The 12,380-nt window shown below is 36.3% G+C and overlaps 1 protein-coding gene and 1 pseudogene across 4 annotated transcripts in view; one reads left to right on the plus strand and one right to left on the minus strand.

The window, feature by feature from the left end:
- The window catches only part of Pde4d (phosphodiesterase 4D), a 1,422,283-nt gene that overhangs the window by 101,148 nt on the left and 1,308,755 nt on the right, over window positions 1-12,380 (plus strand). The window lies entirely within an intron of this gene.
- Window positions 5,025-5,524, minus strand: LOC110328973 (annotated as a pseudogene). Its single transcript, XR_002380898.2, has one exon. The product of XR_002380898.2 is annotated as an elongation factor 1-alpha 1 pseudogene (transcript).

Raw genomic sequence — 12,380 nt, forward strand, 5'->3', positions numbered from 1 at the left:
ACCTACAGGGTTGCAGCCCCCTTCAGGTACTTGGGTACTTTCTCTAGTTCCTCCATTGGGGACCCTGTGTTCCATCCAGTAGCTGGCTGTGAGCATCCAACAAAATGGATATCTTGACTGTTTTTTTTTTTTTTTTTCATTTCCTTGAAATTTTCTGCCTGCAAAGTGTATGGATCATTGACATTTTTGTGCAAGTCAAACAAAATTATGTCTCATCTAATTGACCATTAGATTCATTTAGATTATCTTTTCCATTTATATTCACCATGTATGTAAATTAGGGTGTGTTGCACAACTCATGTTATCCACCGTGTCTTTTAAGACAAACAAAATTGAGGCAAGAGAGAGACATCTCAGTTCTCTGTCTTATTTGTTTGGTTTCTGATTGTTTAGACTTCCAATTCTTATCACATATGGAAGTCTGAAAATAGTTTTTATTTAAAAATATCTTATAGTGCCAACTTTTACTATAATTTACAAATTAATATATCATATTTTCTCTAAACCAAAGAACTCATTTTACCCTTTAGCCTCATCTTTTCTTTTTGTCTAACAATTCCATTTATCATATAAACACAAACTTCAAAAGTCATCTCTCAAATGAAGACTACTGATCGTGCCTTTATACTTTGAGACCTTATATCTAGAGAGCAACTCATCATCTTTTGTTTTTTCAAGAGTGGGTCGAAGGACCTTTGAGATTTACACTGAGACAATAGCCATGAACTGACACTGTCCTGTGCAGACTGAATGCATCTTTACCTGGGTTACAGCCCCTGGGAATCTCACTTGTTAATAACAAGGACCTGAACCCAAGTCTCTTTGATTACAAATTCTGCTTTTTTTTTCATACTTTTAGGCCAATTATTTTCTTCTTTGCTGTTTATTTATTTTCTGTATTTGTTGGTTGAGTATATATTAGTATCTATTAGAGGTTATTGGACATTATTTTTGTGCCAGTGTTATTTACCAAGGTTACAATATTATTATTCTTTTTCTTTAAATAGTAATCATTTAAACAAAACGTAAACATACTCATTTATACTTAACAATTTATGCAACATCCCCAGTCCTATTTATTCTTTAGTATAAATCTAACTTTCTATATTGTATCCCATTTTTTCTGGATAAGTCTACAACAACTACTTGGCTCTTGTTTATCATAATGTTCGTTTAGTTCTTTCTTGATTTTGAAGGGTATTATTGTTGGGCAGAGAGCTATTGGTTAATAAGTTTTGTGTTTGTTTTTCCTTTCAGTAATTTAATGATGTCACTTTATCTTATTGTTTCTGAGAACCCATGGCAACCCTTGTTCTCCTGGTCACAGCACAGCTCCTCACTGGATGTGCCTCATATTTCATCTATTGTCTTCTGCCTCTACTTACTGTGTCCCTGTGCCTGTGTCTCTTCATATTTACTCCAAGAAGTTTACTAAACTATTTGGATTATTTTGGTTATTTGTAGAAATTACTAGGCATTGCTCCTTCATATATTCAGTCTAGCTTGTATTTATTCTTTTTTTTCTGCTAGGAATTTAGTTATACTTATATTAAAATGGTTTGATATTATCCTATTCTATTCCCTTCCTTTAAAATTTGAATACATAAATTTCTGTCATAAAACATTCCCCCTATGTATCCGAGGATGTCTTTGAATGGCCTAAGACTACAAACATGAGTACATTACTACATCGCAACTATATTACCAAATTTTAAGACTTTTTTCATTTAAATTTTCTTTCCTCTTTGTTTCCTAGACTGAAGAAAAATGTCTGTGGATCATTTTTGGATTATGTCTATTTTCCCTTACCATCTTCAACAAGTGATCTCATTCCACTAAAATTGTTATTTCCTTTGTTTTTTTAGTTCTGAATTTTCTTTTTGTCCTTTTTTTCTTAGACTAACCTTATGCTTCAGTTAAATTGAGCACATTTTTCTTAACTATTTTAAAGACTATCTATCTATATTATTAATATACCTATATATTAGCTACTTTAAGATATATGTTTGATGAATTGGAGCTTTATTTTTATTTTATGCTTTGTTTCCTTATCAATATGCCATATTTTCCTGTTGTAAGTGATATTTAAATGAATACTATACAGTTTGGATAGTTGGATGTAATGCCTCTGGAATCTGTGATATCCTTCTAAAGAGTGTTGAGTGTTTATCTTAGCATATCGTTCAGTGATTAACTTGAATGTACTTAAGCTTCATATTTTGCTTTGGTAATGTAAATCTTTAGAAAATCTAAGGTGCTTCCCAAGCCTGGTTCACCTTGGTCATATTCAACAGTATCAACAAAGGTCAGATGGTTCCTGGTATTACCTTTGGGGCATGTCCTGTACATGTACATAGGCACCTAAATTCCTGTGACTCTTATGGATGGCAGGGATGGTAATGAGGTGTTTATTAATGAGACCTCCTATTCTTATGTTCTTATGTGCTTGGAGTCCTGAAGCATTCTACTTCCAGTTCTACATGGTCTCCACTGTTCATGTTATCTTAATTCCATGACATCCTTCATCTGGTAGGTCACACAGGATCTCACCCTGAAATTTTATAACCAAGATCTTAGTCGTCACCAACTTGCATATGAACCACAACTGGGCTTCTGGATATTTTCACAGAATAACTCTTTTTTTTTTTTTTTTTTTTGTATAGGGCCTTATCTTCTAGATTTTGGGCAAATCAGGTATATAGGCCCATACTTTGATTATTTCCTCCTTGCTTGAAATGACTATCATCCTGTTCTGTTTGGACTACCTCTCTCTATCATGAATATATACTTTTTTTCTTTTCTTGTTTTCTTTATTTCATTCTTTTATTTAAGAGAATAAGACATCTTAGAATTTAATCTGGTGAGTTTGCGTGCCCTCAGGGACAACAATTGTCTGTATTCTAGAAATAGTTGCCTTCTATACTTAATCCAGTTCTGAAAGTATTTTCAATAGGAGAACTAATCTTTTGCTGGTTATCCTACTATAGCTGGAAGCACACAGGTATCAGCCTGACTGATAATGTTTCTACCTTAGAATATTTAATTATTGATCAAGGAAAATGCATCAACAAAATTCAAATTATATGAAAACCATCTCATTAAAAATCTTCTAACCTAATAACACAATTCTCTTTACAGGTGAGAGTTTTTTGATAGTACTCTTCAATAGATATCTTACATAGAATGTATCTACATTTATAGCGTGGATATAGCCTGATAAATTTATGGTTAAAATTAAAACATTGTAATCAAAAGGGCATTTAATGCAGTGAACATAGCCTACCAAACATCATAGCTTAGCCTATCTTATAAAAATAATTGCTTATGTATTTGTGTGTGAGCATATGCGCGAGTGCACGTGTACACATTTGTGTGTGTGTGTGTGTGTGTAGGTACTGGAAATTGGACCAGTGTCTTGCACATGCATTCTACCATTGAGTTATGTATCTAATCACTTTCCCTTAGCTTAACTATGCTCAAAATAACTTTTTATTAATTAATTATTTTATTTATTTACATATCAAATGCTGACCCCTCTTGATCCTCCTCTCAGAGTTCTTCCTGCCATCCCCTTCACCTCAGAGGTAGCCCCCTGTGGTGTCCCCCAACTTTGGGGCATGAAGTCTCTACAGTATTAGGCACATCTCCCACATGGTTCAGACAAGGCAGCCAGCCCTCTGTTTCATGTGTCCTGGGGGCCTCAGACCAGCCCCTTTTTGCTCTTTGGTCTGTGGCCGAATCTCTGGGAGCTCCCAGGGTTGTAAGTTAGTTGACACTGTTAGTCTTCTTGTGTGGCTGCCATCTTTCAGTTCCTTCAATCCTTTCTCTAACTCTTCCATAGGGATTCCCAACCTCTATCCAATGCTTGGCTGTGCGTATCTACATCTGTCTCAGTCAGCTGCTGGGTAGAGCCTCTGAGGGGACAGCCATATAGGCTCCTGTCTACAAGCACAACATAGCATCAGTAATGCTGACAGTAATAGTGTCAAGATTGATGCTCTTCTGTGGGATAGATCCCAAGTTGGGCCTGTCACTGATCCACAATTCCTCCAGTCTCTGCTCCATTTTTGTCCCTGCATTTCTTTTAGACAGGAACAATTTGGGGTCAAAAATTTTGCAGGTTGGTTGGTGTCACAGTAGCTCCAATGGGAGTCCTGTCTGACTACAGGGGGTGGTCTCTTCAGGTTCCATTTCCTCACTGTTGGACATTTTGGCTAAGGATACCCTCATTGAGTCCTGGGAGCCTCCCTAATTCCAATTTTTAATTGGGTAATTTATTTTTTGGAGCCTCACTTCTTAAGTTCTTAAGTTCTTTATATATTTTGGCTATTAACTTTCTGTTGGATATAAGGTTAATGAGGATCTTTCCCCAATCTATAGGCTGATATTTTGTCCTATTGACAGTGTACTTTGCCTTGCAGAAGCTTTTCAGTGTCAAGAGATCCTATTTATCAATTGTTGATATTTGAACCTGAGCCATTGTTGTTCTGTTCAGGAAATTTTCTCCTGTGCCAATTCATTCATTCCTGTGCTACTTTCCCCCCCCCTCCCTATTAGATTCAGTGTATCCATTTTTATGCTGAGGTCCTTGATCCACTTGGACTTGAGCTTTGTACAAGGTGATAAATATGGTTCAATTTGCATTCTTCTACATGCAGACCAACAGTTAGACCAGCACCGGTTGTTGAAAATGCTTTTGTTTTTCCACTGTATTGTTTTGGCTTCATCAAAGCTCAAGTGTCCACAGTTGTGTGGGTTTATTTCTGGGTCTTTGATTTTATTCCATTGATCAACCTATTTGTTTCTGTACTAATACTATGTGGGTTGTTTTTTTGTTTTTTTTTTTTTTTTTTGTTTGTTTGTTTTCTCATTAAACTTGTTTTAATGGTCTCAAAATTCTGTGACAGATTTTTGGTCAAGTTGTTTCCATTAAAAAGTACTGATTTTGAAAACTAATAACTTAAAACTGCCACACACACACACACACACACAAAAAAAAAATGGTCCACAAAACATTATTTCTTTCTGAAGGTTTTACGATGCATTGTAATCATTAACCAGTCTTTTACTATTAAACTTAAATGGCCAATTGAGACAAACAGTTCTGAGACCGTTCTTCCACCACTGATTAAGACTGGGGTGGCAGGTGTTAGGGATAATATTCATTTAGCCTTCTGAGCTTTCTGAGCAGACTTGGTGACTTTGCCAGCTCCAGTAGCCTTCTTGTCCACAGCTTTGATGACACCCACAGCAACTGTCTGCCTCATGTCACGAACAGCAAAACGACCAAGTGGAGGATAGTCAGAGAAGCTCTCAACATACATGGGCTTGCCAGGGACCATATCAACAATGGCAGCATCACCAGACTTCAGGAATTTGGGGCCATCTTTCAGCTTCTTACCAGAACGATGATCGATCTTTTCTTTAAGCTCAGCAAACTTGCATGCTATGTGCTGTGTGACAATCCAGAACAGGAGCATAGCTAGCACTAATTTGGCCTGGATGGTTCAGAATAATCACCTGAGCAGTGTTTTTGTTTTGTTTTGTTTTGTTTTTTTTTTTAAATAACTATTGCTCTGTAGTATGGCTTGAGGTCAAGGATGGTAATTCCTCCTGAAGTTCTTTTACTATTTATATTGTTTTGGCAATCCTGGGTTTTATGTTTTTTCATATGAAGTTGAGAATTGCTCTGTCAAGGTCTGGAAAAATTATGTTGGAATTTTGATGGGGATTGAATTGCACCTGTAGATCACTTTGGGTAAGATGGCCCTCTTCACTATCTTAATCCAACCTACCCATGAGCATGAGAGATCTTTCCATCTTCTGATGCCTTCTTCAATTTCTCTCTTCAGGGACTTGAAGTTCTCGTCATACAGGTCTTTCACTTGATTGGTAGAGTCACACTAAAATATTTTATATTATTTGTGGCTATTGTGAAGGGTGTTTCCATAATTTCTTTTTCAGCCCATTTATCATTTGCATAAAAGAAAACTATTGATTTCTTTGAGTCAATTTTATATCCAGCCACTTTGCTGAAGTTGTTTATCAGCTGTAAGAGTTCTTTGGTAGAATTTTTGGGGTTGCTTGTATCATATCATTCTTGAATAGAAATACCTTGTCTTCTTCTTTTCTATTTTTTATCCTTTTGACCTCCTTTTGTTGTCTTATTGTTCTAGGTAGAACTTCAAGTACTATATTGCATAGATAGGGAGAAATTAGGCAGCCTTGTCTTGTCCCTGATTTTAGAGTGATTGCTTCAATGTTCTCCTCATTTACTTTGATGTTGGCTATTGGCTTGCTATAAATTGCTATTATTATGTTTAGGTATGTACCTTGACTTCCTGGTCTCTCTAAGACTTTTAACATGAAGGAGTATTGGAGTTTTTCAGCCTCTAATGAGATGATCATGTGGTTTTTTTTTCTTTGAGTTTGTTTATAGAGTGGATTATACTGATGGAGTTTGATATATTGAACCATCCCTGCATCCCTGGAATGAAGCCTACTTGATCTTGATGAATAATATTTTTCATGTGTTCTTGGATTTACTTTGCAAGAATTTTATTGAATATTTTTGCATTGATGTTCCTAAGCAAAATTGTTTTGAAATTCTCTTTGTTGGGTTTTGTGTGGTTTAGGTAGCAGGGTAACTGTGTCCTCATAAAATTTATTAGAGTGTGTTCTTTCTCTTTCTCTTTTGTGAAATAGCTTGACGAGTATTAGTATTAGCTCTTCTTTGAAAGTCTGGTAGAATTCTGCACTAAAACCATCTGGCCCTGGACTTTTTTTTGGTTGAGAAGTTTTTAATGACTGCTTCTATTTCCTTAGGGGTAATGGGACATGATTAAATAGTTTACCTGGTATTAATTTAACTTTGGTATGTTGTGTCTGTCTAGAAAATCATCCATTTTGTTTAGATTTTCCAGTTTTGTTAAGTATAGGTTTTTGAAATAAGACCTGATGATTTTTATTTTTCAATTTCCTCAATTTCTGTCATTATATGTCCCTTTTTCTTTCTGATTTTGTTAATTTGGATACTGTCTCTATGCCTTTTATTTATTTTGGCTAAGGGTTTCTCTATCTTGTTGATTTTTGCAAAGAACCAGTTCTTGGTTTTGTTGATTCTCTGTATTGTTCTCTTAGTTTCTAATCAGTTGATTTCAGCTTTGAGTTTGGCTATTTTCTGCCATCTATTTGCTCTTCGGTGTGTTTGCTTCTTTTTGTTCTAGAGTTTTCAGGTGTGCTGTTAAATTTCTAGTATGAGATCTCCCCAGTTTCTTTATGATGGCACTTGGTGCTATGAATTTTCCTCTCAACACGGCTTTCACTGTGTCCCATATGTTTGGGCATGCTGTGCCTTCAGTTATCCTGAATTCTTGAAAGTCTTTAATTTCTTTCTTTATTTCTTCCAAGTTATCGTTGAGTAGAGAATTGTTCAGTTTCCATGAGTATGTGGACTTTCTGTTGTTTCTGTTGTTGTTGAAGTCCAGCCTTAGTCCATGGTGATATGATAGCATGCAAGGGGTTATTTCAATCTTCTTGTATCTATCAAGGCTTAGGTTTGGTCTTTTCATTATGTCTCAAATTTCCTGGATGTTCTAGGTTAGGAACTTTTTTTGATATGGCATTTTATTTGACCAATGTACTAATTTTTCTATGGTATCCTCTACACCTGGGATTCCTCTTCCATCTCTTGTATTCTGTTATTGATGCTTGCATCTGTAATTCCTGTTCCCTTTCCTAGGTTTTCTATCTTCAAAGTTGCCTCCATTTATGATTTCTTTATTGTTTATATTTTTATTTTTAAGTCTTGGATCATTTTGCTCATTTCCTTCACCTATTTGACTGTGTTTTCCTGTATTTCTTTAAGGGAATTATTTATATCATCTTTAAAGACCTCTATAATCTTCATGAGATGTGATTTAAGGTCAGAATCTTACTCTTCAGGTGTGTTAAGATATTTGCAGCTTGTTGTGGTCAGGGAGCTGGATTCTGATCATGTCATATTGCATCGGCTTCTATTGACTATGTAATTGCACTTACCTTTTGCCATCTGGATATCTCTTGTGTTAGCTGGCCTGTGTGTCCCAGATTGGAGCAGGATTCCCAGGAAGCAGATGGAGCTGTGTGTCCTTGGTTGGAGCAGGCCTCCTGGGAAGCAGGTAGAGCTGTATCTCTGGTTAGAGCAGGGCCCCTGTGTCCCTGATTAGAGAAGTCTTGGGAGAGAGGCAGGGCTGTGTTTGGGTGCTAATTAGCAGGAGTGCAGGTGGTGGTGTGGACTAACATGAGATGGGGCTCCAATAGGACTATGATGAGAACAGTTTTATTAGGCTATAGTTGGACAAAATTGTCAAGCATAATGCTTATTGTATAATAAAAGAGCTAAGTAGATGATGTAGTTTATTGGATACAGGAATTAAAAAAACGTTAAAAAAGCAAAAACAAAAACAAAAAACCCCACCAACCCAAAAGGCTTGCAACATCGTCGACAGCGTCTTGTGATCCTATGGCTACCTGGGAGCTGTGTCTCACTGCAGCTGCCCAGAGCTGTAAAAATAGATTCATGTTGCATATCCCTTCTCCAGAAAAATGTCTGACTTCTAAATATGGAATCATTTCCTATTGACTATATAAAGTCAAAAAGTTATAAGGTAAATAATTCTAAGTTGAGGACCATCTTCCTGTCAAATATTCCTTGTTCAGAAAGGTCAGAAAGAAAATAGATTACATAAGCATATTCACCTATTAATTATAAGGAACATATTCATTCTTAATTTTATATTTTTGAGTCTATATATATTAAAATATAAATAATTTTCTCACTTTTTGTGAGAAAAGTATTCAATTGTTTGAGAGTACTGTAATTCATCTCATTGATTCATTTTTGTATTATATTGTTTTCTTTCCTTGTTGCTATGACCAAATATCTCATAGAAGCAGCTTAAAGAAGGAAGAGTTCATTTTGGTGTACAGTTTTAAGGGTAGAATCCATTCTGGCTAAAGAGACATGCTGGCAGGAGCTGAGTATCTATATCTAGGAAGTATAGAGTGAGCAGGAAGTGGGACCCAGTTACAAAATCTCAAAGCCTATTCTTAATGATATATGTACCTCTTGTATCCAGGCTCTATATCCCAAAGGCTCTAGGACAACCTGTTTTCAACCTGTGGTTCGAGATGCCCTTGGGGTTGAACAACCTTTTTCAAAGAGGTCAGCTAAGACCATCAGAAAACAGAAATTTACATTATGATTCATTACAGTAGCAAAATTACAGTTATGGAGCAGCCAAAGAAACTAATTTTATGGTTGTGAATCACCACAGCCTGAAGAACTGTATTAATGGGTTATAGCATTATCAAGGTTGAAAACCATTTCTCTAGAACCTTCCAAAACAGCTCCACCAGTTGTAAATGGAGTTTTAAAATACTTGAGCCTATATAAACATTTTATAGTCAAACCACAATGACCATACCTTTTTGCAAACATTTTTGTTATGTTAAATAATGGTCCATGCACTACTTTAGCTACCATTTGGCAGAAGTCATTCTAAATTCATAATAGTGCAATTGATGCTTCAAAAGGTATGTGCATATATTGTTTAAATGTTGCCAGATTTACCACTATAGTGTCTGTAGTCATCTTACAAATGAGTTGTAGTCATCTTACAAATGAGCTGACATTTCGTTGTGTTTCCAGTGTCCACTTTCTCCATCATAGGGCTAAAAAAATAGCTTTTAAAACAAATATTCTTGGGACTAGAGAGGTAGCTTAGTTATTAAGTGTACTTGCCGCTCATTTAGATATCCAGGTTGAGTTTTTAGCACCATGTGTAACTTTAGCTCCAGAGATCTGAGATCCTCTCTTACCTCCACGAGGACACCCACACAAGTGGCATAATCAAATAGTCATTTGAAATTTATTCAAAATCAGTAATCTCCCTTTTATTAATGTAAGACTCATTAAGAAATATATAATCATGATTTATAGAAATTGGAGCTGTCATTCTTTCTTCTTCTTCTTCTTCTTCTTCTTTCTTCTTCTTCTTCTTCTTCTTCTTCTTCTTCTTCTTCTTCTTCTTCTTCTTCTTCTTCTTCTTCTTCTTCTTCTTCTTCTTCTTCTTCTTCTTCTNTCTTCTTCTTCTTCTTCTTCTTCTTCTTCTTCTTCTTCTTCTTCTTCTTCTTCTTCTTCTTCTTCTTCTTCTTCTTCTTCTTCTTCTTCTTCTTCCTAATCATTATTTTTGATGCTGTGGTTCATTTGCCAGGTATTGTAGCTGATGATTATTCCCATTGTGAATTGCTATATTATTTCTATCTCAGTGGTGTTCCAAGGGCTTCTCTTCCTTTTGTGCACTGACAATATGAGTAAAACATATGCTGGCCTGCTCCTCAATCTCACCTTGATTATGTCTTTCAAATGCATCCTCTGGCTTCATTAATTCTTCACGGGCTCCTGTCCTCTGAGCTTTCTTGTTATTTTTCCTTACCTCATTCACTGTTCTGAATTTGAGAGGCTAAGGATGTCTGCTGCAAAGTGTGGGTAGCCACTGAACAGTCTGCATCATTTCTTTTCTATAGACACTGACTTTGATGGATAGAGCTTTCCTACTTCTTGAAACATAAAGTTGTCATTAGGTAACATGAGGGCCTCTTTGCTTTTTCATGTTCTTGTCTCTTTTCCATGTGAAAAAGTGAATTGTGGATTTTTAGTAAGAAGTATTTTTTGGAAATACTAACTTGGGTCCTCCCCCAACCCAGGATCAAATTTAAACCTTACCTGCTTAAACATGATAAAGAAAATTTTGTTTATTTATCATTCCTTGTATCAGTTGGTGTTTTGATCTCAGAGCTCTCCATGCTAAGATGTATTGTGATGCACCTTTGGAGTCATTCCTGAAAAGAGCTCGTGTTCATAAAATAAGACATGGTAGGAAAAATAAGTATTATGTGGTTTTTTGAATATGCAGAATATACATTTAAATTAATAACAGAGAGAAAGACGAGAGAAGAAAGACGGAGAGCATCTAAATAGAGGGGGAGGAGGGGAATAAGAGAGTTATTGAGTGCATGTGACATAAACAGGATAGACTGTCAGTAAGAAGATTCTTATCAAGATGGGATGAGGGGGATAGAGACACAAATAAGAACAAAATATGAGATAGAGATGCATGAAAATGTCACAACAAAGCTTATTATAAACTATGCTGACCAACATTAATAAATGTATGAATTAATGAAAAGAATTGTTTTTTGGTAACGGCTTTTTCAGGAAAATTTTTTCTCCATGGACCAAGCTCCAAATATTTCTCCTTGCCCCTACATCTTTAGATTTCTGTTCCCAACCACCTTTGTTCGCCTCTGCCAAATATGCTTACTGAACCAATGAACAAAGTTATTACATATGGCTTTGACTGAATGCCTTGAAGGGGGTTCACTAATGCGGTTTGTTTTTCTTCCTTTGGAGAATGTATTAACTCACACTATTGGCATTTATTAGAGTCTAGATAGTACTATATTAGGGGAACTAAACATTGAAAATGATGATCTGGGAGATCACCATTTTCTCTCTGTTCACTGTCCAAGCTGGGTCCGGGCAGGAGCACACAGGGCATAGGAATGGCAGAGCAACTGGCACAGGGTCCTTTCTGTTTCCATCTGTACCCAGGAGTTGGGGCTGTAATGCAGCCTTCTGTGCATGAATCCTGCCAGGGCAGAGCAGGTTTTCCAGGAATGCTGACACAGGTTTACAGGTCTGTAGGAGGGGCAAGCTCTAGCCAAAGACAGCAAAACCAACTAATATTAGAGATAACCAGATGGCAAAAGGCAAGCACAAGAAACTTGTCAACAAAAAGCAAGGGTACATGGCATCATCAGAACCCAATTCTCCCACAACAGAAAGGGCTGGATATCTGAACATACAGGAAAAGTAAGATTTGGATTTAAGAGGGCACTGTCAATAAGACAAAATGGCAACCAACAGATTGGGAAAAGATCTTTACCAATCCTAAATCCAATAGGGGGCTAATGTCCAATATATATAAAGAACTCAAGAAGTTGGACTACAGAAAACCAAATAACCCTATTAAAAATGGGGTACAGAGCTAAGCAAAGAATTCTTAACTGCGGAATACTGAATGGCTGAGAAGCACCTAAAAAATGTTCAACATCCTTAATCATCAGGAAAATACAAATCAAAACAACCCTGAGATTCCACCTCACACCAGTTGAAATGGCTTAAATCAAAAACCCAGGTGACATCAGATGCTGGCAAGGATGTGGAGAAAGAGGAACACTCTTTCACTGTTGGTGGTATTGCAAGCTGGTACAAACACGCTGGCAATCAGTTTGGTGGTTCCTCAGAAAATTGGATATGTTACTACCTGAGGACC

This window comes from Mus pahari, chromosome 11, assembly GCF_900095145.1.
Source record: "Mus pahari chromosome 11, PAHARI_EIJ_v1.1, whole genome shotgun sequence".
In the NCBI taxonomy this organism is placed as follows: Eukaryota; Metazoa; Chordata; class Mammalia; order Rodentia; family Muridae; genus Mus; species Mus pahari.